The sequence below is a fragment of the Chamaea fasciata genome, unplaced genomic scaffold, assembly GCF_029207755.1.
Source record: "Chamaea fasciata isolate MVZ Bird 193981 ecotype frontalis unplaced genomic scaffold, bChaFas1.0.hap1 SCAF_6, whole genome shotgun sequence".
Taxonomy (NCBI): Eukaryota; Metazoa; Chordata; class Aves; order Passeriformes; family Sylviidae; genus Chamaea; species Chamaea fasciata.
In genome coordinates, this window is record NW_027094091.1 from 63,397,510 (window position 1) to 63,418,940 (window position 21,431).

General features: G+C 35.8%; 1 long non-coding RNA gene across 6 annotated transcripts in view; it reads right to left on the reverse strand.

Annotated features, from left to right (window-relative positions):
* Positions 1-21,431, reverse strand: part of LOC136291488 (uncharacterized) — a 35,598-nt gene that overhangs the window by 12,357 nt on the left and 1,810 nt on the right. The window contains exons 2-4 of one of the 6 annotated variants that reach the window (XR_010721563.1): positions 1,805-1,883; positions 1,541-1,627; positions 455-624 (exon numbers count right to left, since the gene is read on the reverse strand). The exons of 1 other annotated variant lie outside the window; for it this stretch is intronic. This is a non-coding gene — a long non-coding RNA (uncharacterized lncRNA). Of the gene's footprint in view, positions 1-454; positions 642-1,540; positions 1,628-1,804; positions 1,884-21,431 lie in introns of all 6 variants that reach the window. 4 more of the 6 variants (XR_010721562.1, XR_010721561.1, XR_010721564.1 and 1 more) reach the window with 4 other exon arrangements.

A 21,431-nucleotide genomic window follows, 5' to 3' on the forward strand; every position in this document is an offset into this window, starting at 1 on the left:
ACTATGATGTTAAAAAAATCCACTCTTTTGTTTGTTTTGTTGTCTGTTTTTTAGGTGTGGATTTTTTAAACAATCCTTCAATTCTTGATTTAATTGCAGCAAAAACTTAAATATATGTAGCACAATGATGGTTCTCCTAATCACTCATAACCTGCTATTGCTGACCTCAGCACAGATATTATGGCAGTCAACCTCAGAGTCCTTTTGAGTAGCAGTTGTAACTGAGGAGCAGCAGTGTAAAACCTTATGATAGACACCAGTTTGAGATTTCTAGCCCCTAAAATTAAGTATGCACCGAGTTTCTCAGTCCTACCACCAAGGTAGCAGTTTGGGGTGAATTTCTGAAAATTCTCTGGTAAAAACACTGGTTTCCATTAGCTTGCAAAACAAAAAGGATGACTGCAAAGGATAAATAATTTTTACTCACACTTTACCTGAGCATCTTAACACTTACTCAAGGTCATTCAGTAAGTCAATGACAGGACTGGCTGCAAACTTTCTCCTCCATCTTCTCTGCCTTCACCATCAGAGAGAGTTTTTAGCTTTCCCACATTTTTATAGAACTTTCCAGCCTGGCAAGATTTGCTGGGGTTCCGATGAGTTGAGAGCCAGTGCACAGCTTATCTGAAACACTTAAGTTTCTGAAGACTTCCCATCACAAGATCACACATTTATTTTTAGTAGCTGTACAACTTCTAAGCAAGCACAAAGCCCCAGTCAAAGTAAGTTTATAGAATTATCAGATAAACCTAAGATTCTCAGACCTCCAAACGATTCCATTAGCGTCAATGAGTAGGATGCATTTTGTGGAGATATAGTTACACACAAATTAAAATTCATCTGAATATTCCAGAATTAAACGAAAGAGCTTTTCTCTGGAGATTAGCTGAGAAACCATATTCTTCTTACTTGGTTCAGCTAAATCTTTAAAAACTTCTTTTTAACATTTTTGCCTCTCATGCTATTTATAGGGCTCACTTATTAATGTCTCAGTTCAATTTACTGTGAGGATGCAAGTGCCCTCATCCCAAAAATTCTTTCAATTTAATCAGCTGAAATAGAATTATGTGTGATATTAAAATAGTAAGGTTGCATCTACATGATGCAGATGTCAGAGGCTCACTCACAGACACTGGAAAAGGGAAAAAAAAACCCAAGACATCAAAATAAAAACAAGTCCCAATACTCTCCAAATGTTATAACAGGGTTTAGGATTCATTAGACCATTAGAATACTCTTTTCAATTACTTCCATGAAACTGAAATACTTTATATTACAGCAAATGAAATCATGTCTTATCCTCTTGCAAAAATGAATGAAAAAAATACTAAAAATATTTACATTGAAGTCAATTTCTGGGAAACAAATAAATAGCCTGGAGAGGTTGTACAAGGGAAACACTGCTGCTGTAGCTAACAGGTTAGCTTTCCATTAAAGGAAAATTTAAGGAAACTGGAAAAAAATATCTTTTCCAGTTTTCAAATATTTATTTCTTCATTTAGATTGAACTAAACTGATTAGGAAAGATGTGAACTGTTACCTCTTGCAGACTTGTAGCTGCATTAAAATCCAAAACCAAAGACATGTCCTCTGGAAGTTTCCAAATCATTCAATGCAAAACAGAGTCCTGTTGGCATTAGCAATTGAAGAAATAATTTCAGATATATCTGTATTATGGTTCCTGGGAAAAAACTGCTCTGTTTGTCACAATTTGGGTGAACCTCAGTTTCTCTTAGGAAAGATTCAAGCACACATCCTTCTGTCCCTCTATTTCCATAAAGAGAGATACTAAAAAACTTCCCACCTCCTCCAGAGTGAGCAGTTAGCAGGCCAGGTAGAGAGGGTGCAGCAGCAGATCTGCAGGTCTGTACCGAAGCACAGCCCTAATCCGAAAGAATTGAGAATACATCATTAAAAATTCATGATATTAAACAAACACTTATGTTTCAGCTACCTTATTTTCTCCTGGATAATTGCTTTTACATTTGCTTATAATTTGGCATTATTGAATAAATATGTGACAAGAGAGATATTTAGGTTTCTGCTACAACTTTTGAAGGAAATGGGCCCAATGGAAGCCACCGAGCCATAACCCATCCTCAATCACTCACTGGTAGGACACAGCAGCCCATGGGCTGAGGGAAGAATGATATCCTGGAAGTTCTGCCTCATGAATTAGACTTGTTTAGAATCCACAGCTGGGCACAGAAGGGGTTTAAATCCCCTGAACTGACACCCTCTTCAGGTGGGCAGGTCTCCCTTGTGTAATAATTTAGACGCAGTATTTGGCAGTGCTTCATGGCAGAGTGCTCTGGGTTGGGCTCTTTTCTGAACGACAAACTCCAAAGAAGATGTTCAATTTTTCAGCCACCTGAATATTGACTTTAAAGAGCTCTTTCTGAAATCCTGCTTTTAGTTTTGCTTGCTCCGCTGCTGCTTTATCATGCCCACAAGGCTGTACACAAAGCACCTGAAGGATGGCTGTGAAGGTGCAAAACAAACAAATATCCATCACATCTGGGCACATCCCACCTGCCGGAGCACAGCATGTTTCAGGGAAGATTTTAAAAACACCAAAAGAGAAACTGCATTTTGTTTCTACACTCTTGTTTCCCATTTTGAGGGCTGTAGGAGAACAATCCACATATACTAGGATTCTCCAGCCCTGTGATACAAATTCTGAAAGTATGAACAAAGCAAAAACTAGTAGATTATCAAGATCATGCAAACACAGGAATCTATGAAATAAATTAACTCTCCAGGCACAGATAAAAAAATTGCTGATCTTTAGCACCTCCCATTTAATAATGTTAAAGCTCATTACAAATAGTAATAAGCCATGCCTCATGATGGATAGTAATATTAATAGTATCTTTTTGGCCAGCAGTCTGATTTTCATGACATGCCTGTTCATTCATTCATATATTTTATGAGTATAATTACAACAACTGTGTGTTTCTGTTTGCCCTGTTATGTACATAAGTAGCTTTTTGCATCTGCAAATATCTCATTTACGTGTATGGTCACTGTTATGGTTATGTGCATAATTAAATATGCAATTGCAAATATCATAATGTTCACATATTTATAAGAAAAAACATCCATGAGCTAAGTCATACATCCTATAATGTCAACTTTGTGGCAGAAATGTGAATGCAGCACAACTTGTCAGACTCCCAAGCCCGCAATTTAATCACAGAGCCTCACATAGTAGAAGAAGAATGAGAGACACAAGAAAGCTGAAGGAAACAGCCCAGTAAGGATAATGGTGATCCACCTCAGTCTCCCTTTTTGACTTTGTTAAATTGTTAAGGCTAAGGGATGAGCCCTGCTGTTTCATGGAACAGTTCACCCTGACTGATGTCTTCTGAAATAATCCTCTGGGTGTAATAAAACAGCAGAGATTCAGCACCAATCTTTACAATAATTGATCAACATGCTTCTTTTTTCTTCTGTTCTCTAATTTGAAATCTATTAAATTGGAGGATTTTAAGTTGCTGGACATTTTCCAAACACTTCCGTTGCCCGACTACTGAGATTTGTAATCCGGTCTTCTAGGAACATTACAATAAATCACAGATGTGATTCTAGATGATACTTTTATTAAAGAAAAATTATCTAATTCATTAAGCTATCCAAAGTAACAATTCTTTTTGAACCATAACATAGAATGCATGGCTATGGGGCAAAGGGAAGCAGAGTGAAAAAAAAAAACAGCAGGAACTTTTCTGGAAAAGCTATGTTGCGTTTCCTGAAAAAGACTATCAATCTCTGAACTCATATTAAATGTAATTCAAGACATCATAACACACACAAGAGATGAATAGTAAATAAGTAGAAAAAGCTACAAAATTTCTGTTTTTTCTATGGCACCAGGAGGTACATGAAAGCAGAAGGGCAACAGAATCCACAATCCTTGGAGAAGACCTATGTCAGGAGATATAAAAATCCCAGACTCAGCTCTTTTTCAGTTCAGAAAAAGATTTTCTTTCTGTGTGACTCTGACAAGACACAACAGAACTGAAACAACACCTTGACATCAAGAGCAGGAGTAGATGGCCAGAGCTGAAGTCCAAATTTATGAGCCAATACCTTCCTCCTTAATAAATATACTTCAATATATAGGTCTCGAAACTGAGCAGTTACCTCTTTATTTTGTTTAACGTTCATAACTATTGTCTTATTTATCAAAAATGTGACAAGTTAGTTTAATATAAAGCATGTAATCACATCCATCACAATTTAAGTATCTTCACGTCAAATTAATTTATGCTTTCTTGAAACAAAGCCCCTCAAACATCCTCAAGAGGTAGATGTTTAAGTTCCCTAAAAAAAAGCAGCAGATGTAACACCTGTACATACACCCCCTCCATTCCCCCCCCCCCCAGGACCACCTCTAAATCTATTTTTTTCCAGTTTAGTAAGAGATACAAGTTGTCTACTTGGACTAAAAACAGAGGTTCTCCTCCCTTGAGTGCAATATTCCTGGTGGAAAAGGACAAGAACAAAAAAGTGACATAACTACAGGTAACACTAGGTTATTGGGATAGAAAGGAAAATTCTGAAATTCTGCTTTCCTCCTCACTAAATTAGGGGGTTTTTATAATATTTAAAAAATAAATTTTAAAAAAAGGGGGAAAAAAAAAAAAAAAGGAGAAAAAATGAAACAATCTGAAGAACAGGGACCAGAATTTAAAATTTATTTCACCTCTCTGAAGGTGGAAGAAAGTGGCAGTTTACTGGTCCAAGGCTATTGCCTTCTGCTGCACCAGGTAGAATTTACCTGTGAACTGAATTGCTGTCACTGATGGTTGTGATTATCCACTAGAACTGGATAACTTTAAACACCTGGAATGGATAGACAGTATTTCAGCACCTGTACGTCCAAAGAGTGTATGTGTGTCTAATGTCCCTTTATCCCCCAGGCAAATCTTGCCTACTTTTTCCCATTGCAGTTCACTTCATGAGAACTGGTGGGACCTGGCAGCTTTATTTCACTTGTAATAAATTCCAGCTGCCAAATTTCGATTCCAGTTTGAATTCTGATTTCATTATTACCAACAAGAATCTGCTTATTTTTCTCTTCCACATTTTATCTCTCTATGAAGAATCCTTTCTGACAGCAGGTAGGGATACTAAAGCTGACTTTTGCTCATGGACATTCAGTACATCACCTGTACCAAACAAAACAGACACCCTTTTGCCTGAGTGTATGAGTAAGTAGGTAATTCTGTTTGAAAATATTCATTAAATGGTTTAATTATTTTTCATATTACATTAAAGTCATTAACATATTGGGTCAAATTATGATCTCAATAGCAGAGGAGTAAATCTGAGGTAATACATGAGCACAGAACATGATAAAAATCTGGTGCAAAATAATTAGAACCTTTCAGTTGCTCTTGGTGAAACTTCACTAGTGAAATTATGTAAATTAATAAACACCACCAAGATGTACGATGTCAGAAAATTCAGAGATACACAGATACTTAAAATGAAGTCTGCATTTGCATTGTTCACAGGATACATATCAAGTAAAGCAAACAAAACCCTGAGGTCCTGGTAATCAGTGTTAAAACTACTTATGATCTTCACCCTTTTGGTGGGAACACGACTAATCCTCTTGATAAACTGAGCATCAATGACCTTCGTTAAAAATTCATTGAAACCTCACTAGGTAAATTATAACTATTAACCTTAAATTATGTGGACATATAATTATCCAGATTGGATTTCCTGCATACCTATTACAGGGGCACAGCCTGTCTCCCCCAGCAGCCCCTCACACCCATGCACACATAAGCAAGTTCTTACTCTAAACTCATTTACAGACACAAAAACATTAAACAAACTTTTCACTGTTGAGCAAAAAAAAAAAAAAAAAAAAAAAAAGAAGAAACCTATGAGATAGGAAACACCAGAGTTAAAATTGCACATAAACATATCCCCATCTCTACTAACACATGCATATGGATTTCAGTTTTGGGCTTCACTCTCATTTTCTTACAGAAACCCATCTTTCAGCATAGAGGATGGATAGTGCACACCCTGAGAAACCTTTCCATTTTCTTTTTTTCTATTCAACACAGTTTTTCATGTCCTGAACTACTACAGAATTGAAGATGGTAAATTCCTTATTCTGTAGCATTTGACTGCTTCATCAACATTAATGCGTGCTGTTCTTCCAACAATATTTATTAATGATATGGGGCAATTCCTGTCCTAGAGGAAGTCTGTATAACTGGAAAAAAGGTGCCCAAAAGATGGTCAAGGCAGAGACTGAGAGGAAGGAAATAGTGAAATAGATAATACAATCCTTTAAAAGTCCATAAAAGAAAATACAATCCTTGCCTCTGTTACCGAGGAACTGAATCACACACTCACAAAGGCTCTGTGGAGACTTCAACAGCTGGAGCATTTACTCATCACTTTGCAGAGCTTGGAGAAGCAGCTGCCAGCTCCAGAAGATTTCTTACTTACCCTGGGGTGACATGAAGGGATTTATTTTTTTTGTAAGCAGCCTGAAGTGCAGGCAGGGAGAACCCAGAGGTGGCTCATTTTTGGTGACAGCCTGCCTGGCAGGAAGCCAGGCTCCAGGATCTGGGCTGGACCTGGTACTGGAGAGCTCAGGAGCTCACTGAAGTTGCATTGGGAATGCAGAGACCAGCTGTAAGCACTGCAATCACCTTAAGAACAGGGAGCTACTAGGCAAAAAGATTAAAGTAAAAATGCTGATACTAGTTATGTGTGCACAAAGTAAGTGAAATAGGATAATTTCTTGCAGCATGTGTTATCATTTTATATCCAGAGGTCATAAATCCAGTTCTCCTGGACACCAGCTGAAGTAGTGAAAGCTCAGCCATCCTCCCTCACAGGTATCAGTCTCCAAGGCAGGGAAAAAATCTTTGCATCTGTGTCTGGTTCAGCATTTCCCATTGAATCTATGACAGATGAAAGGATGGAATCTAATTTACCCAGCTTTCCTTGACAATATAGAAACAACAAAATAATTCATCTTTTTAAGACAAATACAGTTCAGTGCTATGCAGAAATGACTGCTGTTTCTTCATACGGGTAAAAACCCCTCCTTTTCAGGTCAACCCCTTTTTTCCCCTACCTCCTTCAGCTTGTTTCATGCCCAAAATAAAAATAAGCTGATTTAACTCATAAAAATACACTCACAATATTTTTAAAGACTGTCTTTTTCAGCCCTTAAAAGGATTTAAAACCAATAGTAAAACAACAAGCATTTCAAAAAGTCAGCCTCTTGGATGTTTGAAAAGACATTTTTCTTTTTTGCCTTGTAATCATCATAAAATTTTTAAAAAGTGACATTGAGTACTTTCATAATATGCAAACTTCATTTTTTGGAAGGTAAAATTTCCTGATTTGCTGATTTGACTGAGCAATCTCTGTAATTTTTCAGCATGTTAGTTTCCAGCCAAAATGATTAAATGTAGACAACTTATAAATGACTTAATCAAAGACCTACTACGAAAATAGTCAACAGTAGTGATCAATACTGATATTTATTTCTTTTGGTCCAACCTCCACAGGGCTTCTTGTTGTATTATTGGCTAAGTGCTTTCTCCCCCAGTCCAAATTTAAACAATGCATCAACAGAAATTCAGTAAACATGGACTTTAGGCCATTTTTGGTTAAAAGACAATGTGACATTTCACTTGCATAGAAGAAACTTCACATTTTTGATTAGCAGTGCCAATTCATCAGTGTGTTTTTTCACCATGCCGATACTGCTGATTCTGATTTTTTTTTTCATTTTTTAAAGTAAAAAGAATAATTAAAAAGAATTATGCAGAATGCTCACAGTATTGTATCAGTCAATGCCACTGTTTTCTCCTCAGAGACAGAGGATAGAAAAAAACCACCAAATTTGCCTTCATTTTGGTTTTACACTACAACTTTTTTTTTCATTTTTATGTAAATCATTATCCAAACCCAATATGTCATCTTTCCAGAATAATGTAATCATGAGTCTACAAGAGAAATGCATTTTTGGTTGTGGGGGGGGAGAAAAAAAAAAAGTAGCAAAAGCTGTAAAGAGCTTGAGCTTTACGAAAATATCAGCCTAATGCACATCAAGGATATATTAAGAGTTCTGAGGACAGAAAGTAATAGAGCCCCAAGCAAAGATACTGTTGGACCTGAATTTTGCCAGAAATAGTGGGTGCCAATGTAATTTTGGTGGTAGTCACCATTTTTTCCCAATCCAATGGGGTAGCACATATTTCTCACTTGTCACAGTAAAAACTTAACCCTAATGTAAAGATTTTTAGCTCTTAAAAAACCATATCTTTATAGAACATTGTAATGAATGGGTTAACTTTCATTTTGAATCTGAAAAAAAAAACGGAGGGAGAGAACACTGGCACTTTCTGTCAAAGAAAAACTTGCTACAAAAGTCAAATTTAATATATCAAGAAAATAATCTCTTTTCTTCCTTCAGCGAATGTGTTTGCCAATCTACATGAGATCTCTGAACATAGTGGTCTCTCTAATTAAATATAAATTCTTTATATTTATTCCTGAAATTTAGAGTATATTAAGTTATGGTTGGAAATGACAAGATCTGCTACATTTGGAAAACGGCTTGAGTTAGGAGGAAGAAACAGACTACAAAATGAGGCTTTATATAGAAGTCTTTCATCTCTAAGGTATCTCAAATTGCTTTCAGAAAAAAAAAAAAAAAAAAAAAAAGCACTGCTGCATCAATCATATACCCCAGAGAACCTTTCAGAGATGGCAACATGAAGTCAACAACTGTTCACAACTCAGTTCAAAGTGCAGAAGGGTTTATAGAGGTTGCTACAACCCAGAGATGGTGCAGTATAAAATGTATAATTTCAAACTGCTTGGACATGTTAGCTGGAGTGCTCATGTATGTAACTCTAAATTGAACTATCAGCTTAAATTCCAGTCTTTGGGGGGTGGTTTCTCTGTGTTTTCTTATGCTTGCTACAATACTTCTTTTAAGAAACATCCTCCTTTCCAAGGCAGTTCCATCACCCATGGCTTTCAACATGGCCAGTGTGATCGAGGTTTATCAACATGATACACTGGCTGTTTAAGAATAGATTCCTGGGTTTCATGTTAATGCTTCTTATTTTGATCTTATTTACACACTGAATATACTGCAAGAAAAAAAAGGACACTTCATCTAAAATTTAAGAAGAAAAATTAGATGAGGGCACTATTAATTCACACATATCTACTGTTTGCATATTGTAATGTTAGTTATGTTACAATATTAAGGAAAAGGACCTGTAATCCCAAGGACAACATTTTACTTTCTTTTAGCAGTTTTACCTAAATAAGTGACAGATATATAAGCAACTAAATGGATTTGAAAATTCCAAGAGTTTTGAAAATATGTTTTGATAGCATCGAAAGAAATAAGCACATTCTTAACCAAAAAGACCACTTAAGGATGATAAGCATGATTTGTTGAGGATACTGCTCAGAATTAATACTTTACAAATTTATCTTACATATATAAGGGGATGATGCCTCATCTCTCAGTAGCAAAACAAGGAGGGAATCAGGGCACTTGTTCAATTGATCCCACATTTGCTCTTGGGGAGAGTGAGGGAAAACAACAATAGCAAGAAGGAGCTTTCTTGGAAAAAAGTTGAACTAAGTTAAAAATCTGATCTAGAAAGTACTTATCTAAGTTTCATGTCTAAACCTGCAAATCTGGGCCCCTAATGCTGGCAGCACTGGGCAGAGAACCTGCTCATTTCTTGTCTCTTTGTGCCTACCAGCGAGATGATAAAGATCATGGAAGTCAATATTAAGCAATGACTTCAAGACCTAAAGAGATAATATTGGCAAGATCATCAAGAATATGTTCCAAAGAAACCCCAAAAAACATTCTGTTAAAGACAAAGAAATATTTCCCATTTCTTAGTACAAGTGAAAAGGAAAAGCAAAACAAAACAAAAAACAAACAAACAAAAAACTGGTTGAAATCATCCTTAGCTTCAGCCCTGCTTCCCAAAATGTCAGAAGATACCATTACTACTGACAAGGTAGTCATTGACCCAACCTCTTTAAAAATTAAATTTCTAACTAGGAATCTGTTCTGGAAAATGTACCAAAGCATGTACAAAGGGCATGAAATTTGTAATTTGCCCTGAAAAGGCAAATACCATATAAATATTTTAAAATTTGTGTTAAAATTTTCATTTGTTCAACATGTGGGAAAACCTATTTACATTTTTAATTTTGAGCCAAGTCAATTGACATACTTATGAAAGTCTCATTTTTTTGTTCCAAGTAGCAAGCAGAGCAGGGCAGCTTATGGACCTGTGCATGTGTATACAGTAATAATGTGTGTGCACACGTGTAACATGGAACAAACTGCAAAGAACCAGAGGAGAGCTAACTGGCATTACACACAATTGCACCTTTACAGCTCTCATGGAGATACACAACCTAGTAATATACTGCTCTTCTGTAAACATCAGTTTTGTTTTTTTCCACTAAGGATCATACAAATTACTCTGATCTCTGTGAACTTTCAAAATACATGGATAGATTACCTTGTTTTCTTACCTATTTCTACTTTCCATTGAATTTTGATTTTGTTATACATATATAAGCAATTTCATCTCTTTTTTCATTTCATTACCTTTAAAATAGCTGTTTCTCTTTTCTCACTGAAAGGGTTAAACTTGTTGCTCTTACCTAAGACCACAGTGTACAGTGTTTACAAAAGCTACTTTCTATTCTCAAACTAAGGCTGAGAAAATTACTTCTATTCAATGCTTCTGCTTTAAAAAGGATAATGATTTCATCTGGTTAGAGCTGTCTGTACCTACTTAGTTTATTGCAGGGAAGAAATTGCCTGTTCCCTCATGATAAGATAATTTGTCGCCTTGGAAATTAAATTATCCATTCCAGTTTACCTTGAGGAGGAATACTATATAATACCTATTTGTTCCATTATACCCTTTAAATCAGAAATACGCTTTACTCTACAAATGTGTTCCATGTAATCAGAGACATTAAGACAAGTTAAAATAGCCCCTGACTGCAACTTAATTAGCCTCCAAAATCATCAATTGTGTAAGACTTGAATCCAGTGGAACTAAAAGGATATTGGATAAATAATTTCTTTTAAAGAATAAAACTAAGCCTGCAGTACATTAAGATAGTTTTTTATATTTTTTCCATTCTAATAGTCACAGAAAGTCATATAGGGTACACATCTTCACTCCACCAAACCAGAAGAACACTTCCAGGTACCATTACAAGATGGAAAAAGCGGGATCAAACGTCATTTTTCACCTAGTATTTTAGATTATATGAGGGATTAAGGATTTTATGTATGTGGCTAATGTGGGGCTTTCCCTGCTTCGGCCAGACTGTGCTTAAATATATTATTTTGGTCTGTTTATTCAGAGACATTGGTTTGTAAAATTACCATTTCTCAACCAATTTTGAAGTCTAAGCTGAGTGAAGGGGTTTTAGTATTTAAAACCTGCTATCACAAACCCACAGTAATTAGGAATGGCCATAGTTCTAGGCCAGGGAGCAAACATCAGAAATGCTGGGTAGGCCATGGTCGTTCACAGCTCTCAAGGCACCATGTGACAACAGGCTCTGAAAACAGCTTCTGAATCCTCTATAAAGCTCATCTACAGGACTGCATAATCCAAATGATTCATTAACTTCTAACAGACGGAAATTTGGAAAAAAAAAAAAAAGAAAAAAGGCTAAGAAAATTAGATTTTTCCCTAGCATATTTTTTCCAGCCTTTGAGTGGTGATGAAGAGAAGCTGGTCTTGTGATGGAGATAATGGATTATGAAACAAAGCCTTGCCGTTGGCTCTGACACAGGCTCTGCGCGTGACCTTCCATCCCCATGTTCCCGTTTCTCCTCTCTCCTCTGGTGAAACAAAATCATTTTTACCTACAGTGAGAAAACTGTTCAGGGCATTAATTGGATACTTATTGGATGCTTTAGATGAGAAATATATGTAACCGTCCTCTTCATTTTATGCTAAAATATATTTATTTTAAATTGAGTTCTAGAGATAGGAGTTTTCCAATAAAACTAGGGGGTTTTTTTCTCCCAAAAATAATGGATTGACACTTTTCATGGCAGCAAAGCGCCTGAAGAAATTTAAATAGGGGAGACTTTCAATTTTTGTGGAAGATTTCTTCATCCATCCTAAAAAAAACTGGGAAATGCAACTTGGTTTTCCCACTGACACAGATGTTACTAAGCCCATATTAGAGCTGACAAAAAATATATAATGGTTTTCACCATGACACTAACACTGAAATATCATGACCTTCCTTCACCTTACTTGTAATCCTGCTATCTCAATCTCCCTCACACATTAACAACTGCTGCATCAAATATATTTTTCAATTATATTTTTCCTGTTGTCTTATCTTGCTAGTACATATAGCATTTTGGAAAAGTTGAGAAGAGTTCACAAATTTCAGAGGTGGAAAACAACAAATATATGTGGAATGGGGGCTGGCAATGGGATTTTAAGTTACAAGGAAAAAAAATCACCCTCCATTTCTAGATCCACTTATTAGCAAATTAATTATATTATTTACGAAGTAGAGAAACATTTACTGAGAGAAAATTCTGCATGTGAATAAAACATGATTATATATTAGTAATTAAAATGGCAAAGTGTCTCCATTAAGCTTCAAAAGAGCACTTAAGCAAGCAGGATGCAAGCTACAAAATTGCAAGAAATCTGAATTATTCCAACATCAAACAAATTGAATTCATTTAGTTCTGGATGGTGTTGTGTGTGCTCTCAGTAAACAAGGAGAATAAATTATTTGATCGAAAAATAAAGTAAAATCATCTTTTGACATAGAAACTGTTGGCCTGATTTATTTTGTACTTACCAGCTGTTGCATACCGGTGAGAAAAAATGGCTGATCAGGACTTACTCCCAATTTTCACTGGTTCATTGATAAAGGTGAATGTTAGAGTGTTATAAAAATAGCAACAAAATATTTTTTTACTGTACATTAGCACAATCGTTTTCAGGAACATTCTTTAAATAATGTAGCCTCTATAGGCAATATTAATGAACCCTTTACTCAGATGCATTTTTCATTTTAAACTGGGAAATGCTGCTTTCCCTTGTCTTTTTCCGCTAATCCTTCAATATTCATAGCATTGCCACCAAAACCACAGTCCATGGACTTAGAATCCTTTAAAAACAAACACAACAACAAAACACAAAGATGCCCCAAAATGACAACAAAATGTAGGACTTAACCTAAGTTTTTTATGTAATTTTAATTACAGTGAAAGATGCAAAGACTAAGTACAGTTGAATTTCAGTTCCAAGTTGTGGTTTAGCTGTCTGTACTGTTCAGATGCAATGGTTTGAAGTTCATTATTTTTTGTTCTTAAGCCACCCTGCTGTTCTAACCAAAGAAAAAACAGGTCAGAACCAAGATATTTAATTAGTTGAGAAGGTAGGTGATGCTCAAGCATGCCACCAATCATTTTCTAACTATTTAAAATTTTCCATCAATGATAGATTGACAAAAAAACTTCAAAACAACATGCAGAAAATGATAATTCAAGAAAAATCCCTGTGAGGAGTTAATTTTAGTTATTTTGTTATGACTAAACAGCACTGAAATCTGTACCATGAATTGAATAAAAACAAAGTAAACCAATAAATAGACTTCAGTATTAAAAAAAAGGCCACTGATGAAACCCAAAATGACAGAAGCACACAAAGGAGCTTGCTTGCACGTGCAATTTTTATTTTCCTGCGTGGTTCAGAGCTTGAACCAGGATTTCTCTTTGTGATTCCATCAAAACTCCAGTTTTGTACATAGTGCAGGCCACTACATTTTGCATGATTACTAGCAGAATAAAAGTTGTATTGTTTGCATTCTTTTAACTTTCAATAATAACATATAATATAAATAACTCTCTGGTGGTTGTGTTTGGTTGGTTTTGGTTTTTAATTTGCAATGTCCTTCTTTCGATACATCACACAAGCAGTTATACTCAGATGTTATTTTTATTTTACTGCTCTTAGCCTGAAGTATTTCTAATATTAAAGAACTTCTAGTGCCTCATCTGGAGCAAAGAAGGATAGAATATAACATCTTTTGGGGAATTCTAGGAGGAACTATCATGAAGAAGGGCTCTGATAATCAGAAATCAGGTTCCTGAGGTGCTGCAATTTCACAAATTTAACAGTTTGGCTCCCAAAGAAACAGAAGCTTATGATTTGAAATATATCCCTTACCAAACACACTAAAAACTTCAGACCAGTGGCCTCATGTCAAAGTAAGCACCAGTGACTGCTGTAACTAACACCCAAAGAAAACCATCTTTTATGGTGAAAAACGGAGCTCTGCCATGACTTTAAGCATTTTGCAGTAAACAGAGTTGTGTTTTAATTAAGACAAAAAATTAGTATCAATGATGCACTAACTGGAATTCTAAACCAGTCTTTATCCTGTTGTTAATGAAAATCAGTTAGCTAGCAAGAGCAGTAATGAAATTTTCACCATTTATCTCCTAGGTTAAGAGTCTTCCTAATAGGTGACTCAGTAACCAGTGCTATTTAAGGAAGTGTGCAGAACCTTAACTTAAAACACTAATTAGTCCTAAAATAGTGATGATTACTTTGTAGGAGTAGAGACTCAGGGAATAATGGCCTTGTCTATAGGAATTGAGAAGGGACATATCTGCTTACCTTTAAAATCAAGATCAAAGGCAGCTCTTATTTAGTTACTGAGGAGTTTGCTTCCACTGTTATCATAAGACCCCCAAAATAAAGAAGGGAATTTGAGAAAATAAATTTTGGCTGAACAGCTAGCCCTCTGGAAGACAAGCCTTCATGGAGATTAAGAGGCAAGTCAAGCATTCCTTCTCATCTTGTAAGGGAATAAAGTAATCAGGAGAGTACTAACAGAACATCTGGGTTATCAGATTCAGTAATTTTGATACTCTGACTATTTATTTGATCCATTGAACTACACAGTCTTGATTTCTTTGTGGAATCTCTTTTTGAGTGAAGATTTGTTCTACAGATTCCTGCATAAGATTCTATTCTGTGACAAGAGAAATGAAATACCTCTGAAACCCACAGGAGTTCCAGTCCTGAATTGTTAAAATGTTATAAATTCACCCATAATATACATCTAGCTATAGAGATATGTCTTCAGTAAGATAATGTTCATAGGAAGTTAAAATATAAATAATATTGGCTTTCATACACCTGCTCTATGTTAACTTTTGCCTTCAAATCACTTCATCTGCTAGATCACCAAGATATCCAAAGTTATAAAAATAATTGACTCCCTAGACTTTCAGAAAATGTTTGTGTAGCTTGGAATAAAATTTAGATTCTTAATGTAATAAGTATTTGTTGGAGAGTTTTTTCTTGTTATAATTGTTTTTAAATAACAACTATGGGTGACAAATGTATGACCTCCTTATCCAATCAAAGTCTGAAACCTTCAAAGCTTCAAAGACACATGTGATGTAAAACCAGAATAATTACACAGTATCTTTTCAATCAGGAAATTGTGACAAGGATCAAAACATCACAACATCAGGAGAGAATAAGGAACAATGCACCTGTTCATTGGGAAGGCATGAGAAACAAAATAGTAAAACCAAAACATATTCTAGCATGTTGCTTTCCAGTTTTTGTAGATTGACCTTAGAGCTTTCTCATGCATTTGATACCCATTCCAACTATTTTCTTGGGTATGCACTCTTCTTATACCCATATCTGGTTTCGCTTCTACAAGATTAAAAATATCTGTGTGTATATATATAAGTCTATATAGAGACAGATAAATAAAATTCTTATCTGTTGGCTCTGGGAATACAAAATAATAAAATACTTTTTGAGCATTCCAGACAAGCAGTTCAGACAGCAGAACAAGTATTTTCCAACAACCCCTTTTCAAATTAAGCTTTAAAAATGTTCTTAGGAAACACTAGACACTTCCTGACACCCTGCACCCCAAAGATGGTCTTTGACACTCCAGAGGAAAATTAAAGAATCCTCACAGTGAACAGTTACAAGGTATCCTTCCTATAAAAAACAATATTCCTAGCTCCCATCATTGTCCTTTGCCTGAAGCATGACAAGTTATATGATTTCTAGATCCCTGATTATTTTAAAACCATGGTAACTCTGACCATTGTTATAATCTATAAAAACATCCATTCCCTTTTGTAATCTGAGCTCTTGACTCCAATAATATATTGTGACAATGACTTTTGTTAGCTTATTGTTGGCTGAAAAAATAATCCTTCTCTTGATTTTAGATCTGCTGTCTTTCAATTCTCTGATTTCCTTCCTCTGATATTATGTCAGAAGTGAAGTAGGAAGCCTGTGCAAGCTTCTCTCTAAATTCATTTTTACACAGTCTTTTTTACTTGGGTTTTTTTCATGTCTCATCTTGTTCATCTCTATTCTGAAGTAAACTGCCATTGTCTTTTCAATCTTACTTCATACGGTAGTTTTTCCACTCCTCTAAGCATTCTTATTGCCAGTCTCTGAACCCTTCCTATTTTCCCTATAGTCTTTTTAGGAATAACATAAACAGAGCTGAAAGCTGTGTTCCAGAGGCAGCCTACGTTACAAATAGCATTATAATACCATCAATATCAATTCAATAAAAATCCTACCCTAGATTTCTTTTCTTTGTTAACCATTACTGCTGAATGATGAGGGTTTGCAGGTGTTTGAGTTTCTGATTTGGCAGTCACAGCTATAGCACATTTCATTCCAGATGTGATGTAATAACATTCATGGAATACCTTTCCTAATACCTGGTGAACTCACTGAATAGAGTGGATATTTTTTCCTCCCCTGCATACTTTATAGCCAGAGAGCAACTGCACAAACTGAACATGGAACAACTGTGTTTTCCATTCTCTCTTGGAAGTCTGTGATGCCTCAGGCACTTTTCAAGCAATATCCTTCTACTTTGAATAAAGAGAGCTGATGGATCACCTGGAGTAAAATCAGGTCTCCAGTGAGTGTCCAAATTCCTCTTTTGACAGCGGGCAGTAAAATGTACTGGTATTGACCAGCTTTACATGATAACTCACAACTGTCATCATCTTCTTTTGGTACAGTAGCAACTCAGACCGAATACTGCAAATGTCACGGAAGCTGTGCCTGAAGCACAACCTCTCACCAGAGAGCTCTATATTGTCTTTAGATCTTAGCAGCGATCTTTCATTCATTTCTGTGTGCACAAGTCCTGATTATCCTTCATAAACTGATCATTCTGAATTGCTTCCCAGACCACAGATGAAAAGTTTCCACAAAGGTCCTTTGCCTTGACACCTGAAGAAAACTTCTACAGCATACTGGGGTACAATTTGTTATTAAGGGCAAACATCTAACTTGTAGGATCAGGTAGGATATTTATCTGACTCTCAGAAGTAAAAATATTCAAGACTTGTTACCTGTTGATAGCAGACTGTTTGACTGCTTTAAAACAGGCTTAATCATTTAATCAAAAGGAATTTAGAACACAAAGCAGGGTCTATTAGAGTTTATTATACTATATTTTTGCTACAAAAGTCCAACCCAAACCTTGCATCTATGTTGTCAGTCTGACACTTGCTCCTCCTTAAACTTCTGGCTGTTATATCATACTATTTCATACAGTTCTTTATTTGGAATTGCAGTTTACTTCACAGCAATTCTCTACAGAACTCGGTGCCTGCCTGAAGCACGTCAGAATCCTGCACAGGGGTAGGGGGATGCAGGTGACTAAAGGAGATTGCTTTGTGGAAGCCAGTTATTCACTCTCTGAATTTCTACCATCTTTGATGCATGAAGGAAAAACCAACCCTGTGTGTAGGCTGACTTTTTAGAGCTGAAGCAGAAGTAAAAAGAGTCTGTGACCAAGCAGGAATGACTGTGATGAGTAATAGATTTGTCACTACAAAGGGAAAAAAAAGAAAAAGTTCCAGTAAAATTAAAATTCTTGTACTGTTAGATGGATGAAAATTCTGTATTCCTCCACTAAAAAGTGAGAGAAAGAGGGGCAACAACTATTTTTCTCCAACATTCTTTGGAGCCTGCACTTTTTAATGTGCAGACATAAAACAGTATTTTGAAATCAGCTTTGAAGTCCCTCTGGTTTATCTCATATTTGAAAGCTCAAAGGTCCAACTCTTTCCAAAGACAGCCTTAGTAATATCTCCAAGAGAGGAGAGACACATTTGACTTGCACAGTCCACCAAATCATCCAAATTGCTTGATAGAGACATGGTAAATGTCTTGAGTTGACACTTGTTTGATCCCATTTAGGGGTGGCAGAGTCCAGGCAGGGGAGTGGCAGTGAGTTCCCTAATAATTTTTTTTCCTCCTATGACAGCCTTGTGTATATGCAGATACAAAGGAAATGATTCCTATTCTATTAGCCTAAATGCAACATAGCTTGAAAGGAAAGAACGTAATTGCAGCCTACCAGCTTTGTTGACTGGAAATCAGAAATCTAAATTATAATCTACATGTCATCTTTGCATTAGGAAGGTAACATTGCCCATGAACCTCACACTGGCTTTTGCCAACAGCTAGTGCAGTGTTATCGTGGTGCTCCAGTATTTGAAACTAGATTTAGATTTAAAAAAAAAAAAAAAAAAAAAAACAAAAAAAAAAACAAAAAAAAAAAACAAAAAAAAAAAAAAAAAAAACACAAACACCACTAATTCACTTCCACTTCATCTATGGCCAGTAGTAAAACTCTTTGCTAGGTAGAATATTTGCTTCAAAATAAAAGATTACATAGAGCTGTTGACATGCTTTTTTTTGTTGTTTGTTTTGGTTTGGATTTGGTAAGATTGCCAATTACACCAGGATTCAGTTTTATTTCACCACTGACCATGGCAACTCTTTGACTTTATAACTAAACAAAGCTTAAATTTGGCTGTACTGCACATCTATAACTAGTTTCTATATATTCTTTTTCCTTCCAGATAGAGAAAACATGTAATGCTGGAATTGCTATTTCTAATGATAGACGGTTTTTACAAAAAGGCCCTCAAGAATGCACAAAATTCTTTATCTCCTTTTCTCAAGCATGCCTGAGCTTCTGAATATTTATGACCCTGTGGCTTGTCTATAAGAAGTTTGAGCACCTGCCATGGGCCAGAATGGAAGGAAGTCCAACCTTTAACAGTGAATTTTAATTCTTTTACAAACAGTTTTGTGATATTCATCACATGATACTAGAAAAAAGCATCAAGCTCTCTCTTCCAAGTCAGTCACACACTCATTAAAATCACTTTTCAACACAGGACTTTTTCCCCCCTCCTTCCTTTCACTTTTTCTCACTCCTAAGCAGGTGCCTTATTATCGCCCAACTCTTTTCACTGTAAAGCATTTAACAAGAGAGCAACTGCTACTGACGTGTTGCTAAATCTGTGAAAGCTTTTGTATGATGCTTAATAGCAGAAGAAATTCATAAGTGCCATCAAACACTCAAACAAAAGTTCTGTGTCAAGGTAAATGATAGGAAGCAAAGAAGAGGCACTTAGGTACTTCTCCACACCTTTGTATTTTCTGCACCTGACATTTTACATCCTTTTTAACAAATCTAGAAAAACTTCTGGTGATACAAATTTTCATTCAAATATGTGAAGATACATATTCCAAGTCACAAATAGACCTATGTATCAATTTCACATTCATTCTACTGCATGTTTTATAGACCTACAGGGTTTCTTTCCCACAAAGCTTTTTCTTCACATTTACATGGAGCAGCTGACTTTATTCTGTAGCATTAGAAAATAAGAGACTGATTCATCAATGCCTTGCACCATCTGTAGTCATCATAGTTCTGCAAAATGAACGCAGATCATCGATCCTGCTTTACAGTTTTAAAGGCTCATAAATTAGATTTTGAAAAATTGCATTCATTTTAAAATACTAATATGTTTTTATTTATTGATATAAAGAAGGCAACATAGATCCAGCAAAACGTTGTAGGTCAGTAAGCACAGAAGCATTTAAATGCACTGGCAAAAGTTCTATTTGTCTCAGAATATATCAACAGCTACAACTCACTGTGAGAAATTTCATAGCCTTCCCATAAGACAAAACCAGAACCCCACAAAAAAAAAAATTGAAATGAACTTTTGATAACTATTTTGCAAAAATTCCAACCCTAAAAAATGGTTTTCTCCAAACATAAAATACATTCATATTGAATTAAATACCTTGCCTTGTTCTTACATCCTTGGGTTTTGTAATTATTACTAAAACCTAGAGCAAGAGTGCACAAGTGACGATACAGTCTAAATTATATCCTTTCTGCAAGTTCACTGGAATCAGATATATTGGTAGTTCTTCAGATAAACTTCAAAATATTTGTTTTATTGCTGAAGAGGTATTTCTTTTGGGAAGAGAGAAGAGGTGAATAATTTATCTGAGTGATACGCAAGGGACAGGAACTGTTCCCTTAGTGATTAGCAGTCTCTTCTTGTCCAGGACAAAAATAATCTGCTGCTGTGGATTGCCAGCCTCAGGCTTGTCATGGTCCACACTGCACTGTCTGATTTAAATAGATTGCTCTAGAATAATGTGACAGCATCATAAAATACAGGAGAGGTGACCAAGTTACTAATATGCTGGGGTATTATCTTTATGGACTGGAATTTTCAAGCCCACCTCTTGAAGGCACCAGCCATTTCACAGGGGACATAGCAACACAGACGGTGATGGAAGCATTAAACCAGTACTTAAAATTATCTCTGCTAAGGGCTTTCAAAAAGACTGTCCTAAGGGTTCCAACTTATAAAATTATTATAATGAAATTGCCTGACCTGGAGATGTGCTCCAAGATCAGTTCAGTAAAATTCAGGTAGCAATAGTATTTCCCTGCAATGCAGGTAGCTAAGCCATACAATCAACACAAACACACCACATATGTGTGTTACTGAGCCATCAGATATCAAAAGTGCAAAAAAAATCTACTATCGTTTTAAATGCCCCGAAGACTCTACTATCTTTATCTCCTAAAATCTAAGGTCCTACTTTGTAGCAGACCATACAGAAGTCACACATACCATGGGGAATCTGGATGCTTCTTTAACTAACTCCATCACATCTTACACAGTAACGACAACATTTTTTTAAAGTTCATTTTAACAAAAAAAAAAAAATCCCTGTTCATATTTTTTTCCTAATAGGTCAATTCTTTATTAAATAGGAAATAGTTATCCAAGACAAACTGCAATGCAGTAAAACAAAGGCAAAAAAACCTTTTAAGTTTGTGTCTGTAGCTTTCATGGTATTAGGGAGACCAATCCCTCTGCAGACAGTGCGCCCAACATAGACCCACACAACAAGGAAAAAGCCAAAAGTACCAGCTGGCAAAGAGGCATCAGACTTCCTTTTTTGTCATGCAGTACCTAAAGG